At 26.4% G+C, this 16,429-nt stretch overlaps 1 protein-coding gene across 1 annotated transcript in view; it reads right to left on the bottom strand.

Annotated features, from left to right (window-relative positions):
* LOC129965271 (lachesin-like) overlaps positions 1-16,429 on the bottom strand; it is a 389,830-nt gene that overhangs the window by 154,281 nt on the left and 219,120 nt on the right. The window lies entirely within an intron of this gene.

Raw genomic sequence — 16,429 nt, 5'->3', positions numbered from 1 at the left:
TGATTAATTCGTTAAATGACATTAATAATTATTTTGTAATCAATAAATTCATTGTTTAAAATTATGAAATTTAGATTTTGATACAGATCAAGAGTTTTATTAGTCATAATTAGTAAAATATTCCTACCATATTAACTGACCGAGTAAAATAGCTAAATGCATATAATATGTATTTATTGCTATAAATACATATTATAAATTTAAATTGTGTAATATATTTGTTTGTTTTTCCAGAAACAAATATTATAAAAAAGTAAGGAAAGCTAACAATCATTATGTATAGTTTTTAAATATAAAAAACTGTGAGCAGAACTAACAGTTATTTTGAATATAAATATATATCCAATTTCTGAATAATTCATAGAGCAGTTATTAATTATTTCATTCCATTTCACTTATAAAGAAAATATATTAATATGATATTATATAATAACATCATATCATGTAAAAATATAACTAGAAAATATAAATAATTGATGTGATGTTCCTTTAAACGATTTAATTATTTCCTTAATTACTTCTAAATTAAATGTCAATTGTTAATTATAAATACTACACTGAGCGTATATCAACAAATTTGGTACCACCAAACGTTTTGAACATAACAAAAAAATAAATAAATCTAAACTATGTTCAATTTATTGTGAAGCAGTTAAATAAATCATTTTATTATCCCTTATAGAGAAAATGCATCAATAAAATAAATTACCGCCATTTTGTCCGCAAATTCATATTAGGGTTACTATCATAACTAAATAATGCAGAATAATGAAAATTCTGCTGCAGGCTGATTCGTTTGAATGTCTGAGTTGCTTATTGCCCCCGATTACTTATATCAATAATAAATGATAAATATTAGATAAAGTGGGAAATGTGATTTTAACTCTTCCTGGTGTTAAACTATATTTGTAACATATGCAAATACTTTCACTCAAGATTCACTCTGATTGGTATTTGCACAGAACTGTGGTTTCCGAATAAATTGTTTCCCATTATTAAACGCATCACTTTATCACACAGTTTAGCATGCGCTAATTTATTCTCTCCTCCCACATTTGCTCTAGATAGAGTGCCGATATGTATATGCATGCCTGTTCGATATTCACCTAAAGGTTTCTATCAAACTCATTTGAGTAGTTCCACTCGCATCACTCTAAATCGTTCATTATTTGTGCATGTGGAAAGGATCGATTAATCCCAATACATACATACATAACACAAATAAACTTTGAGAGTTGAGTTTAGTGGTTTCTAAGCAGGATGTGTATTGAAAACCACTTGTAACTATGCTTATGTATAGTTCTGATTTTAACTAGGAAATGCAAGAACGAAATGTTAATAAGTATCAACAAATAATAATAATTAGATCTTCAAATAAAGTCGTTTTGTATATTAATATAAAAATATATATTTTATTCTTCATATTATATCTGTAATACTATTTCTGTAGTACTTTTATATTATATCTGTAGTACTGTATATTGTGTATTATATACTGTATTATGTACTGCATTCATGTACATGTGTATTATACATGTGCATGTGTATTATATACTGTATTATGTACTGCATACATGTACATGTGTATTATACATGTACATGTGTATTATATACTGTATTATGTACTGCATACATGTACATGTGTATTATATACTGTATTATGTACTGTATACATGTACATGTGTATTATATACTGTATATTTTATATGTGTAGTATTGTATATGTATTGTATTTAGTATCTGTAGTACTTTTGGCACCTAGCTGCTTGACCACGACATTAATGGCATTTAATTATCATTCTCAATCACATTTGAAGATTTCCATCTTATCACAAAAAACGAAAATAATATTTTAATTTATACTTGATTCTGATAAGTTAAGAATGAATGCAAAGTGACAAATTTAATTTGTAAATAAAAGTGGGGAGATTAGTTTAGTTGTTGAGGCAAAGGTCAAGGTAATGTTTTGTGATGCAACTCAAAAATGGAGAGATAATAGGATCAAGCGAGAAATAGCGACATATCTAAGCTTATGAACTTTCAGATCAAATGAAAATTTATAAATTCGATTAAGTGGTTGCAGCTGGATCACTATGTCGAGTCCCCCCATCCTTCTCATAAAAAATCCAGAGTGGAATACATTTTTTTTATAATTTGTATCAAAAAGAGAAACGATTGATGTCGTATTCAAGACCATAAGGTTTTAATATCAAAAGTAAAATTGATGAAATCAGACAGGTGGCTCGGGCCTGAACAGTGATTTTTCTTTGATTTTCTTTATTGTTGTAAATATTTATAGATTATACTATTAAAATATCATCTGGCCTATATGAATAATAATATTATTCAACTAAGATTGCCTATTTTTATATAGTTTTCATGAGATAATAAGCTTATATTCCTTATATGTATTTGCCAGAATTTAATTTAGAATTTATCCAGATTTAGAGTAATGGAATTTGAATTTTAATATTTAATATGCCTAAAAGTATTAATTCAAATTTCTACACAAAAAAATCATGTTTTGTTATTGTGAAACAACTTAAATATGAAAATGGTGATTTTATGCAGAGTTTTGACAATTTTTTTAGTAAATTAAAAATTTTTTTATCACAATATTCTTGAATTGATTCATTATGCATATCAGTTTTGAATAAAAATGGCACTTGTGTGAATGACAATGATAAATTTTGATTTCAGGGACATCTGACATAAATATAGAGAGTGCACAAATCAAAACGTGACTCTACCTATAGTGGTGTTATATCAAATCCCAGTAAGTTAATGTGTTAGTCGATAGATGGCGTAATGGTATTTATAGTTACATAATGGCGTCGCATCAAAATCCTTATTTTTGGAGAGTCATTTCAACATTTCGTTTCCTAATGAATGACTCTAGATCAGTACAATATATATGTTTAAAAAATGTTTTCCTATAGAAGGGTGGCATGCTTCACAATTTTACAGCAAAAAGAGATGCACAGAGAACAATGTCTCAACAGGATGCACCATATGCCAATGGTGAAAGTATTATGAGATAGGATGCGCAAACATCAAGGACGTCACACGTTGCGAACAACAATGCTATGCTGTAGAAGAGCTCATAAGGCAGAATCAACGGATCAGCACACGCAGAATTATTGTTGAACTATCGATAAGCAAAGGAATTATGAGCCACATAACAATGTCTTGGTTATTGCAAAGTTTGCGTTCAATAGATCCGCAATCATCTGGAACATCCACGATCTAGAAGTTTCTACTCTGAAACGATCCACTCACTTCCTATGCAATATGATCATTGTTTGAATAAATAGCGACAATTTACAATTGTTCTACCACCAGAGCAGTGATTTTAATGTTGTTATTGAAATTTCTTTACATATCATTGCAGTCTCTATATCATTTGAATACACCTTATACCTTAGTCCCAGTCATTAATTACATCATACTTTCTTTCTATATGACTTTAAACATAAAATGTTTTCAAAGCCTGAGAGCAATTTCCACTAAAATTAGTAGTTGAAAGAACGTTAGTAATTCTCTTAGTGAATATGCTAGAAGATCCGACTGAATAAGATTTTCATCCAGCTTTCAAATTATAGGAAATATTTCCATGCAAGATGAACAACTAATAGTGCGGTTAACAAAAGCTTGAGGATAAACCAGGAGTTAACCTCTCATTTCTCGGACTCAAACATTATAGAAACATGAAGTTCTCGATAGATATGATTTAATGTATATTCATATGCAAACAAAAATCTTTGTTTGAAAGTTGAATTCACAAAATTAGTGACTTGGCCTCCTAAAATTATTCGAGTGATAAATAAAAATATTTCATACTCGATGCCGCAAATAATAAAAATAAATTTAGATCAGAAAACTCCTTTTTAGTCATGAAGAATATAAATATATTCGAGGAAGTAAATAAAAATATAGCTTCTAACTTCTACTTTTTCTGTAAAAAAAATCTGTAGATCTGACATTCTTGCAATTTTCATTTCATTTCATTTTTTAAAAAAATTAAGCTTTATCTCTGTTTGTCTAAGGACATTGAGTAAGCGTTTATTAAAAATCAAAAGGTTTCTGAAAGCGTAGTTCATTTGATGAACGAAACACAATAACTCATTTGTGAAGATTGATGTTTTTTTTTTCCTCTAATAATTTAATTTATATTCCAGCAATGGAAGCTTTAGTTTGATAAAGTAACCTATGAAGAAATAATTTATTGATATTTAATTACATAAAAAAGCATTTTTCCACGAAATTTACAAATAATAGTTACAACTTTATACAGTATGTGTTAAATGTACTTCAGTTTTCAGTAAGAGTAAATTATGTGTAATTTTGATAATATCATGTGCTAAGTAATATTGATGCTTCAATGTTGGCTATTTTATAAGGGCATTTTAATGGTAATATTTGATTCATAGATATGACTACGTTCTAGGCAATAAAGTGAAAAAAAAACATTGTTAAATTAGTATAACACAGTAATTCCGTCAAAATGAATAAACATCATCATATGCATAGAGCATGCATTATCCATTTTATAATGATATGATAAGTCTTAGCCATAATTCACGCTGCAAAGGCTAGATAGATTATCCTATTTTCTGCCGTTCTTCAATATTAATTCTTCTCCCATGGTCAGATGTTCAATTCAGTAATTCTCATCAACGCTTGTGACATTTACAAACTAATAACCAGCATTTTTATGCCTTGCGAAAAATGGAATTCGCAATAACTACGATGCGTCCTGTCAGCAAGAAATTTTCTTCGGTTACTTCAATTATTAACGAGCTATTAGCTGAAAACAGAGAAGGAAAGCTCTTTTTCTGTCCTATTCGAATCAGAATAGGACAGAAAGTTCTTGGTCCATTTAGATTAAATAAATTTTAAAAAAAGAAGAACCCTCCAACACCACCTTCTAAGAAGTATTTAGAATCATATATTGATATTTTAATCACTATTTCAAAGGAGGTAAGGCTCAGAAAGGATTAGTAGATTGTATTTTGATCTAAGTATTTGAATATTATATCATGCATACAGATAATGATTAATCAATATCCATGTCATTAAGTCTTCAAAATTCAGTGTTAAAATTGTCTCATTATTCATTTAAATGCTTTGAAATGAAAATAGTTAATTATAAAAATAAATTATTTGTAAGATTATTCCAGCTATAAAATAAAGCTATATGATACAATATTCCAAATGCAAATGGCAATTGATGAATCAGAAAAAAGAGTGCTAAAACAGATGCTAAATCCAAAAAATTCAATTCTTTTAAATCATAACAATAAAATGACTAGAAAATTAGGAAAATACCTATTTAGCAAGTAACAATAGGCTATTATTACATATTAAAAACCCTGGATTATTTACTGATTTAAAAATTTTAAAAACATATCATTATCAAAAATAGAGAATAATAGCAATGTGCTGTTTTTATACTACTTCTATGTTTAAAACATACTCATTTATCAAAGTTCATAACATCCGATATATTTTTATACAGAAAAAAATATTGTACATCAACCCTTATATCAGATTCAGATTAATATTCGATTCAGAATCTTTATATTTATGAGAAAATAAGAAAAAGCTGGAAAAGCCATCGTTGAAATATCATGTACAATTTTTGTCGTTGTTTTCTCCTTTTATATTCTTGAGTGTAGTTCATCTTTGATCAGAAAATGAATGGAATATTTTTCGTAATGTGAAATATGAAGAAAAAAAATAACCTAGAAATTTATACGTGACAAATTATCGCCATAAAGACATTGTAAAATAATAAAATAAAGGAGTGGAAAGTCTGTCAAATTTTGTCGAATTCGTTAAGCTCCTGATTTATACTGAAACTATATATTCATTTAGGCTATGGATTTATATAAAAATATTGAAAAAATTTTAACTTCTGATTATATGAAGAAAAAATAATGTCCAGCTTTTAAATAAAGGCCTAAATTAGATTTTTAATTACCTATGTCAGTTTCTAACACAATACTTCGTTCAGAAATATGAAAGAAAGAACAGTTACGATATAAAACAAATCTGTATTAATTATTAATTTAGAATAGTCAGAACAGGTTATAAAATTTTTGAAAATGTAACAAAAGATAATAATAATTATTTTTTTAAACATACCAAACTGACATCTATTATTAAATAAATGATACAAAAAGATCTGAATAATTCTTTGAATTAAAATAAGATTATCAAAACAAATTAACATATAATTTTTTGTAACTTTCATATCAACAGATTTGTGTTCCATTCGATATCTGATACTTTTATCAGATTTCGTAGCCATAGAACGGTTACACAATAAATAATATAGTCTGTCAAGCCCTAAATCAGATCTAGATTAATTGCCGATTCAGAACCTTTAGCTCTTTGAGGTTATAACAAAGGCCGAAACAATCGTCGCGGAAATGTCATGTACAACCATTTTTTTCCACTATCTCCTTTTATATTACTGCGTCTCAGTCGAAGATCCTCAGTTAGAAGATGAATGGAGCAGTGTTTGGAAGGAAAAGTAGGAAAAAAGATCTCCGTGGGATTCAGAAGCGACAAATTATCGCCGGAAAGGCATTCGAGAAAGGGAGAAAAAAATAAAAAAATATAAAAAAAGAATTCTGTGCATGGAGATTGCTGCTTGATAATCGATCTGAACTTTAGGCAGCAGCTTAATGTTCTGTGATAAAAATGGTGATCAGGGTTAAAATGAATGTTCTTTTTTCTCTATTCTGTTTAGCAAAAGTAAATAAAGTAAAAAACAGCATGTCAGAATGAATTGCATCAGTTTGAGATACTATAAATTTAGGAAGGACTATGTCTGTGCTTAAAATAACTAATGATACTTCTCTCGTGTTGTTGAGACTAGGGTATTGCTGTTACATGCTTTGGGATTTACTTCAAGATATTGATCATTTTCCATAAAATGATAAGGGACATTTTAAATCATTTGTGAAATGTTTTTCTTTTTCAAAGCGAGTTCTGATATGCTAATTCATTTCGTTGATTTTGAAAGAGTATATTTAATCTGAATGTAGAAGAACTTTTTGTATGACAACTGATAATTTATGTAAATTTGAATTTCGGAGATCTTACTTTTGAATACTAAAAGAAATAGTTATGGTATCAACAGGAAATGGGAAACTGGGATAAAGAGCAGAGTAAAGAAAATAAAAGTATTTAAAATCACGTATAGTCAAACTATGCATGCATATTTTTGACACTTTATTGTCTGTTTGAGTTAAAATGAATTAAACCTAGACTGCATTTATTCGAATTTAAAACACCTACATTTACCCTTACACTTTTAATTCTAAATGATATATTAACTCACATAATGCAAAATTTTTAAATCGCAATTTAGACGTAATGCTTCCAATTAGATTTAAATATTTTTTTGAAATGATGATACTTAGATTCTTCGCTATAATAGTATAATGTACCTTCGAGATTTAATAGTGAATCAGAAACACATCATCGAAATCGAGGAATGAACAAATGTTAGAATATTATCGAACACTCGTTGATTTCATGTTACCAAACCTTTTATTCTATAATCGGAATTTAGGTAGGGTAGGTAATTTGAGAATTCATTCATATATCTAACTGATAATATTGGTTAAAGAAATTTTATTAAATAATCATAAATATTTTAATTAATTAATTTTAACTGCAAAATTAAATTCACCCTCAGTCCTCAAAGTTTATTTTCATTTCACACCTTATATTTCATTCTTATCGATCTCAATAATTTTATTCAAAGCAAAATAGGAAACTTCTAGCTTATGATTGAAAATTATGTTTAATTGTGAATCATGAAATAAAATTAAACATTTAATAAAGAAACAATGTGAGTGTATAACAACTCAAAATGTTAAACATAATAAAGAATATGAATAGCATTATAAATTATATTAATTGTTAAAATTGTTATACCTTTGAAAGAAGAAACGAAAAAAATGCAAAATTGTATCGAAATTAAGTTTGACAATATTAAAAGCAATTATATTCACCGAATTCTCTCGAAGTATCTTTTATTACACTGAAAATATTCTCAATCAAACTATAAATATGTAAAATAAAATATTGGTTTCTACTTTTTTGAATAAAAAATTTAATGAATGACGTTGAAAGGAAAACTTTCAAATAGCTTGGGGATTTTCTATAAATTTAGGAAATAAATATTTGGTAGCATGCTATCTGTAGTATCAGCATAGTATAAATAAAATATATCCTGTGATAATCCTGTAATAAAATCCTGTAATAAAAATTCACAGAATAGAACTTGCAAATAATTTAAAAGTTTATTATTACAGAGCAAAAAATATAAAAAAATGAGTATTTATAAACATTAATTTTAGAATTAATTGAAGTTTTTATAATTATATTTTCTATGCGAATTTGCATTTAAAAAATTGCATAAACGAAAATAAAATTATAAATAACTTCATGTTAAAATTTATGAACATTAATTTTAGAATTAATTGAAGTTTTTTACGATTAAGAAAATTATAAATAGTTTCATATTTCTCAAAAATCTATCACTGTAGGTTGAACAAATTAATCAATGAAATTCAATTCTCTTCTTCTTACTTTGAGTCCCTTTAGGTATTGCAAAAACAAGCATTATTAAAAATGAAGACTTTTTTTTTGCAAATGCCATAGCAATAATTAATATTTGATAATTGATAGTAAAAAGTAACAGTAATTAATAAACAGTATAAAAACTATGACAAAAGAAACAACAAGACATATAAGGATTAACTGTACCTTTAAGGATTAAAAAAAATTAACTTCTTTCTAAAGACACTGAAATGTAAACCCAGAAAACAATGTATTTTCTCCACCATAATTTCAAAACAATTTATGGCAGATAAAAGATTTTTGTATCATTATAAATTAAATAAAATTTGCTATTTAATGACATGAATATCATTGAAGTGTTTTGTCTTTGTATAACCTGTGATTTTAGTCAGTTTTTCAAATTTAATTTCAATATAGATTTTTATTATTTCCATTTTATCGTTGAAATACTATTCCTACTTCACTGTAAAATAAATTATGTTATTCGAGTGCTTCTGCCAATATTAATGTTATGTTCTATTTTTTACACACACTTTTATTTTTGCTTTTACGTCGAGTAAAAACAAAAATTTTAACATGCGATTGAGTATTTAAACACCGTTAATTAAAATTAATGTAAATGCAAAAATTAATGTAATTTTTTTAATTAACTCATGAAATTTTATCTCCTATTTTTAATACCTTTTAAAAATTTTTAATTCATGCAGTTGAGATAACATTTGCTGTTTCTTTAAGCTTGATTTCACAAAATAAGAGTTATATTTACTTGATAATTTTGTTAGTTTTTGCTGCATTATTGTGTGCCACAAATGCAAATTAAACTGTCGATTTCTCTAAAAATATTTAAAACAGTAAATATTTATTTATTATTAATTCAAGCTTAGTGCCCTTAAAACTTTAAAGAGATTAAATATAAACATTCAAAAATTATTCTACAGAAAATAATACGTAATCTATTTTCTGCATCAGAACAAATAAATGCAGACGAGACTTCAAGTAAAGCAGGTCTCTTATTTAAAATATTCCAGGTACCAATAAATATTTCATTTCATTGTCATAAAGTTATCCGTAAATGTATTTTTTATAGAAAGTGGTTACTTCCCATTTCCCTGTTTTCTTTGTTCTCCATCAAACAGTATGGATTGTATTTAGAAAAAGTTACATTTAAATCATTATATTTTCAATACTTATCATATAATTTCTTTGTAAGTGCTTCAAATCATTTTTCTTTTCACATATTTTAGAAAATTTATTGTATTTGAATTAGAAATACAATACAAAATAGTGATATCTTTTTTAATCTGTTCGGAAGAGTTTTAAATTGAAAATAATTTATACGGCCACGAAAAATAAATAAAAACTGTTTTTCCAAGGAATCAAAAATGTTCCTTTTAAGGAAAACAATACTCCTTCGAAATTGTTGTCCTGACAGATTATCCGAGCCATAAATGGAAGAAGATAATTCCAACTAATCCCTTAAAGTTGAGTGCTTCCTTAAAAAATGCTTTCATATTTAATGTTCTAGAACGAGGATAAAAGAATTCCTTTCTAGTCTGTAGAGTACCTTATTTCTGTAAAAAGCATGGTTGGGCTCCAAGCACATAGCTTAACTTTTCACCCAACCTTCTACGTGAAATCTGTTATGCATTATTAGTTGCTTTTCTTATTTTAGCTTGCGTGTCACACTACCATTTGTTTGCACAGAATGCCGAGAATTACGATTGCCGCAAAATGGATCCAGTAAAGTATCTTTTTTTACGATATTGATGAAAAAAATTGGAAAAGAAGAACCAAGAACATCTGAGATTTAGTAAGCAATCATCTTGTTGGTTATTGTAGCAACTGATATCCTGAGTTTTTTATCGTTTAATCTAAACCTTTCCATGAAAGATTTATCAGTTGTTGGATTTCATTTTTGTTGATGCTGCTGAAGAAGTTCTCTATCGACAAGTTTTTCATTTTACATCGTATTACTTATCTTTATGATAAGCTAGTTTTTATATATTGTGTTGGAAATTATTTTTGTGTTGGGACAAAATTGATTGGTGAAATTCTTTATTAGCTATTATTGAAAAATACACTCATATTTGTCTTCCAAGGACCACTGTTTTATTTTATTTTATTGAACATCTTATTTAAAAAAAATATTTATTCTATACATTAGTGAAATCCATATCCATTGAAAACATGACAACATTAAAAATTGAATGTTAACCCTAAACTGCAGACGGTAGTACAAAATGACTCCGAATTGTTCATTAGTTCTGATTTTCACGTGGTATTTTGTCCTTGAATATAATCATCTCCTAAGTACACTTCATGCTGTTCTTTCAGAAATTTGTTGGCAAAAGTTTAAGTATGAACACGTCTGTATAACCGAGTTATTCTTTTTCGAAGTTTTCATTGCTATTTATAGAGTCATTGATTCCATGTCTTTGAAATTGCTTTTAATTTGAATAATGCCAAACGAATAAATAAATATTCTTAAAATGATGTTTTAAAATATTGTATTCTTTATTTCTGTTTGTTAAATTCCAAAAGTTATTAACATTAGTGTAATTCCGTAATATCTAAACGAAGTAAATAATCATTAAAAGATTGTTTACATTTTTCTTATAACATCTTTCAAACAATTAATATTATAACATTTAACATTTTTAATATTTTTGGTATACGTAATTTTTAGAATGTATTGTGTTTCCTAAATAAATTCCAATGCTTTTTACATGTTGTTGTGTTGTGACTTATGACACTTTATAAGCCCGCTGACAGTTATCTGTCGACGATTTAAGCTGAATGAGCATACTGTTCTTTACAGTAGCGCCAACCAGGGCCAAAAGTACGACTTAGCTACTCACGCGTCTCAACCTTTTTACGGTCGGACTTCATTCATGTATTTCATTCACTCATCCACAGATCGTAATTTAGACCTGAATCAGAGAACGATCACCCCTGATCCAGTACCCCCAGTGGTATTACTCTCGACATGGAGGACTTCATGAGCACGGCAGATTTATACGTGCGCCAGTCACCACACACACGGAATTGCTGTTTACAAAAGGCAAAAAAGGAAAAATAACAAGGGAGACATTTTGACTCTATGTCTCTAGCTGCGTGAGTTTCTCCACTTATTCATGTCTCCAGTTACGGTTAATTGCATATTAATTACAACAGTCCACACAAAAGCAAGATTTATTTTAATAAGTCTACCTAGCGTGTTCCCTATACTTAAAAAAACAAACATGTTTTACCATACAGTAAGCATGGCTTTATGTAGATTTCTTGTTCCCAACCGTATTAAATCCATAAATCAATGGCTATTTAGTGTTTATAGTTTCTCATTCAAAAAAGACCAAAAGATTTTCTATAATTATATTTTTCTGAAAAGTTAACCTTAAAAACTTAACCCATTATTCAGAAAAGAATGAGAGTCTGGTTAGTCCAAAAATTCATGATTTTTCTTAACAAATTAATTTAACCTTTTTACTTTAATGTGAGGCAAATATAATTAGGTGCTTAAATTCTAATTAAAGAAGTGGTTTTCATGTTTTCGTCTCAGATTAGTGTAATAGTGCCTCAAGAGGATTCTGCTGTTAATATTAAGAAAATATTTATCCGTGAATTATCTTAGGTGTTTTCAGATATCTGTACTTTTGTCAGTTTTTCTGCAAGACTAAATCACAGATGGAAAATAAAATGAAAACCTAATTATTTAAAAAAAAAATAATGAATTTCTTGTAATTAGAATTAAAGGATAGAAGTGTTCTTTTAAGGAGAACGACCAGAAATATCTATTATTTATGTAGGAAATATGTTTTTTTTATAAATATTTTTTTATAATTATTATAATTTAATATCTGACCATCTAAACATCATCATTGCAAATAATACGGTGGTGACACAGAATAGTCAACGTATTCGGCTCAGAATACAAGGATAATACATAAACTAGTAATATCTCTCAAAATTACACATTTCCTCATCATGCCAGCATTTTTCAGTTGGTTAGATTTTATATTTATGTGAAGTTAAATTGCTGGGAGCCTGGAATCCAATACTCACCGCTTTAGCACCACTTGATACACTATTGATAGAATAAGTGATACCCGTTTCGTGTCTGTTGATGATAATGAAAATAAGCTTGCTTGAATATGATGTAGGTTTTCATGATTTCAGCAATTCGATACATTAAAATTACATTGTTAAAATATACTTAAATATAGGATGGATTAATATCGCAAGTGATATTCCTTGACATTATTTTGCTCATTTTTGATTTTTGATAGAATGTAATATTCAGATTATACAGCAAACGAGTTATGAATTATTTTAATTTATAAAGGGATGTAGTTACAATTATAAAAATAATACAATTGCTAAGAAAAGAAAGACGTTTGGTGGAAGAAGGTCAGCCACTGCGCACTTACCGGTGAAATATGAAATTTGCCATGCAATTTCTAAACCTAATGAAGATATATGGAAGATGCCACTTGAAAATTATGCATACAATTATATCAATTTCTAAAACTATTGAAGATTTATGGAAGAAGCCAATCATTTTACTATCAATAACATTCTATTTGCATTAATAACGGAATTAACAAGCAGAAAGTAAAGGTTATGTTTATAAAATTCCACTATTGTATTCGCAAGAGCAAACAGTTTGAGTTTTGCTCTCTTTTCTTGTAACAAATTCAATAATCTGGTACATCAATTTCGTTCAAATTCTGTCTTTTCGGTTAGTTTTCTCTAAACGTAGCATTCGATTTAATAAAACTGAAGGCTAGGAATAATTTTCTTACATATATCTAATTACTTCTATTCATTCTTACTTTCCTTACATATCTCTAACTACTTTCACAGATACATTTTATAAATTTCGTATTGAACCTCCAACTTTACCTAACTTACCCCTACCGGTTTTTTTTAACCTGTTGAGCATACTCATTTTCCATATGTAGCAATTTTCTAATTTTAGCCACATATTGCTTTTTAAACGTATATAACAATAAAATATTCAGCACTTATAAAGAAACTCCAATCATTTCCTGTATAGCTGCAAATTTTATCCTGGATATTTTCTTCTATTTCTGAAGATGAAAGTTTGATGAAAAGGCTTAATTTTCCATTAATAAGTAGGTAGGTTTTCTCATAATGAATTATTACTTTAATATCCTTTTTTGAAATTTTGTTGTAATGTATTTTAATTAATATTATTTATTTTATTATTTATTTATTTATTTTATTTCATTTATTCATTTACAATTAAGTCTTCAGTTCACATGTAAGCAATGAAGCTAAATAAAATATTATGAATTAGATGTCTCTCAAAACTTGGAGCTAAAAATATTTTGCTAAGGAAACCATTAAGGTCAAGTCACAAAAAAATATAAAATTGGAAATTTCAGCAACTTTAATCTAGCAGAACCAGCTGGAAGGTAAAGATTTTTAATCTGAAATATGGTCAAAATTTCCATACATCATTGATATCGCTCCCCCCAACCCACCCATAATTAGTAAACAAGTTAGCAATAACTTTAAAAGTTCCTAGCCGAGAAATTAAGTATCTGTGTATTGAAGAATAGTTTATATATATATATATATATATATATATATATATATATATATATATATATATATATATATATATATATATATATATATATATATATATATATATATATATATATATATATATATATATATATATATATATATGTATATATATATATACATATGTATATATATATATATATACATATATATATATATATATATATGTATATGCATATACATATGTATATATATGTATATATATACATATATATATATATATATATATATATATATATATATGTATGTATGTATGTATATATATATATATGTATGTATGTATATATATATATATATATATATATATATATATATATATATATATATATATATATATATATATTAAACTCTAAGTCCGAAATTCAGAGAATTTTACTATTGCTATTTGATTTCTATGATATTTCTATTTGAAAGTTTGAATTATGGACTTTTGATTTCCTTTTCAATTTGGAGAAACAGACCTCTTACTATTTCATAGAAATTATTATTCAAAAATTAATTTAAAATCAAGCTATGAGCTATCTACGATTATTTTAAAAATCGTGAATTGATAATAAATGATAATATAAAAAATGTTTTAGGAAAATAATTAAAAAAAATATTTAAGAAAACCCTCTGGAATTTAATTTTTAATTAAATGCATTCTGTAATGAATTTATGTAATTGCAAGAGTTTTATAAGAAAATATTTATTACAGAACTTATTTTAGCTATTTTTATGCTTCATTCTCACAAGTTCGTATTCAAATACAAAACAAGTTTTTTAGTTGACGATCTTATTTCATATTTATTTATAATATTGATGTAGTAATAATAATTCTTTTACTAACTGTTTCATTTTTAAAATGGCTTTAAAAGTGCTAAAAAAAGGTAAAAGGAAGCATAAATGGAGTAATGAGAATACTTTAAAAGGCTTTAAGTTTTTAAACTTTAAATTGCTTTGTTGTTATTTTTTTTTAAACAATCGAATTTTCCTTAACGTTAGAGGAAATACATTTCGTTACTACAAAGACTGAAAGTAAATTAAATATTATAAAGGGAATAAATCTGTCGATAAAACATTAAGATAAAATGAATGTTCCCAAAAATGAAAAATATTAATTCTAAAATAAATATATTTCGAAGAAGCTCTTCCACAGAATATAATATCTTTACTTAATCCGAAAAATTGAAACAAATAAATAGGATTGAAAATCAGCAAAAGATTTTAAATAATATTTTCAGATAAATCATATTGAAGAGACGTTTAATGTTTATGATTACAGTAGCAGTATTTAATATTTTTCGTGGATACTTCATTAATTTTCCAAATTCCTCAATTTCAATTTATTTTAATATTAGCAATCTGGAATTGCTAATATTTATCTTCTTGAATTATATTTATCTTTCTCATAACTGCAGATATTAAAATGTATCAAATGTTTGCAATAAGTTAAAGTGCTTAAAATAAATTAAAGATGAGTTAAAGTGTTGAATTTTCATTCAAAAATTAAATAATATTAAATTCGAAGGTCATAATTAATTTTGAGACTCCTAAAAAGTTATAATTATATAAAATTTCCAATGGCAGTTAATATATTCTATAAAGTTTGAAGATTATAAAAAACAACTGAATACGGCTTTTATTAATTTGGCTGAAAAAAATGATGTAATTTTCAGAATTTTCAGCAAATATTTATTTTGTACTTTTATAAGCTTTCACACAGTTATCCTATTTCTTTAGATAAAAAGTAAGGTAAAAACATTTTAAGCGAGAAGTAATAAATGAATATTCATAATTAGTAAGACAATTATTCATATTCATACCACAGAAGCTTAAGGCATAATAAATGAAATAGCTATAAAGCATTAAGAAATACGAGATATTAATAAATTAGAAATGGGAAAAAATTATTTTCACCTGATTAAAAAAAATGAGAAATAATATTTAATGTCTGTTAACTTAATATATATAACTTAATAATTCAATTATCATTATTTAATGTTTACTAACATAGCAACATTATATTTGTATTTGAATTGTATAACAATTTTTTGCAACATTGTTACTACGCATTTTGTTGAAAATAACTTTTTTGTTAAAAGTAATTTTTATGTTTTTTGTAAAATAAATTTAATCCTTGGAAAAGAATTGCTTAAAATCCAATGCTTCCATGCTGATCAAGAAGATCTGAATACCAAACAACTCTGAATTTAATTTTTGAAACTTTGAAATA

This window comes from Argiope bruennichi, chromosome 1 (assembly GCF_947563725.1).
Source record: "Argiope bruennichi chromosome 1, qqArgBrue1.1, whole genome shotgun sequence".
Lineage (NCBI taxonomy): Eukaryota > Metazoa > Arthropoda > Arachnida > Araneae > Araneidae > Argiope > Argiope bruennichi.
This window is presented reverse-complemented; position numbering and strand designations above follow the sequence as displayed.